Genomic DNA, 1169 nt, shown 5'->3' with positions numbered 1-1169 from the left:
AAAAGAAAGAAAAAAACTCCTCACTTACTCCTTGATTTCTTGATTTTGGGATCATCGTTTAGTGTAGTTTAGTAAGAGTTTTACGGCACTCGCAGTTGCATAAGGTTATATGAGCGCGCGAAACAAGTTGGTTACATTCCCAACAGTTCACTGCGCGGTTTGATTTTGGTCAATATTTCTAGTACGAAGTATTAAAATGCTAAAAATTCGGGGTAAAAAAATCTTTAGTTAAAAAAACCCGTTTAAATAATATTTAAAATTTGAATAACTTTATTCACAATTTACGGTAAAGGCCAAGGTAAAAAAAAAGAAGAAAAAGAAGAAGAAATAAGAAAAATCCCTTCACTTATTCCTTGATTTCTTGATTTGGGCTCATTGGACAACACAACGGTCCACCACCACCACCACCCCCTCCCCCGGGGCGATGCTACTGATTGAAGTGTCTTTAGGCCATTCCCAGGGAGGGACATTAACTTGTTTTTAAGCACAGTAGAATTGTAAACGGGCAGATTCAACAATGTCACGCTCATAACTGTGCCTGATCTACAACAGGGAACTGCTGCTTTTTTTCCCTAATCCTTACTTTTGCCATTTCCTCTAGATCTACTTGTTTTGTATGTTTGTCGCACTCTTGTGGCCCGCTACTTCTTCCGGGGTGCCTTGATAGTCGAAGCAGACTATGTGCTGCTGAAGCAAGAGAGGTGAACAGAGTTACCAGTTAGGCCTAGAGATCAGCCTGATTCTCTGTAAGGACTTCGTCTGTTGACATCCACCCACAGAATTCTACACTTGTGTAGAATTCTGTGCATCCACCCCTTGGTGCTCATATGACCTTATGCAGTTGCGAGAGCCATAAAACCTCTACTAAAACAAAGGACAATGGCCAGTCACGTGGAGTTGATAAGGTAGCCTTCTGGCTGTAGAATTATTTTGTAATTTGGCAAAAGATTCTCCTCTACCGGTAGTGGAGAATCTTTGGTTTGGCTTACTGTACCAAACAAGGCAGATTCAGGCTCTCATTATGTCAAGGGCATACCGGTAGGCCTACACCATCACTATCTCTGTCTCTTTCACTCTGTCTCTCTCACTATGTCTCTGTATCTGTCTCTGTTTCTCTCTCCCTCTCTCTTTCTGCCTGACTGTCTCTTTCACTCTGTCTCGATGCCCCC

Source organism: Aplysia californica, unplaced genomic scaffold (assembly GCF_000002075.1).
Source record: "Aplysia californica isolate F4 #8 unplaced genomic scaffold, AplCal3.0 scaffold00096, whole genome shotgun sequence".
In the NCBI taxonomy this organism is placed as follows: Eukaryota; Metazoa; Mollusca; class Gastropoda; order Aplysiida; family Aplysiidae; genus Aplysia; species Aplysia californica.
The sequence above is the reverse complement of the archived record's forward strand: the minus strand, read 5'-3'. Positions refer to the sequence as shown.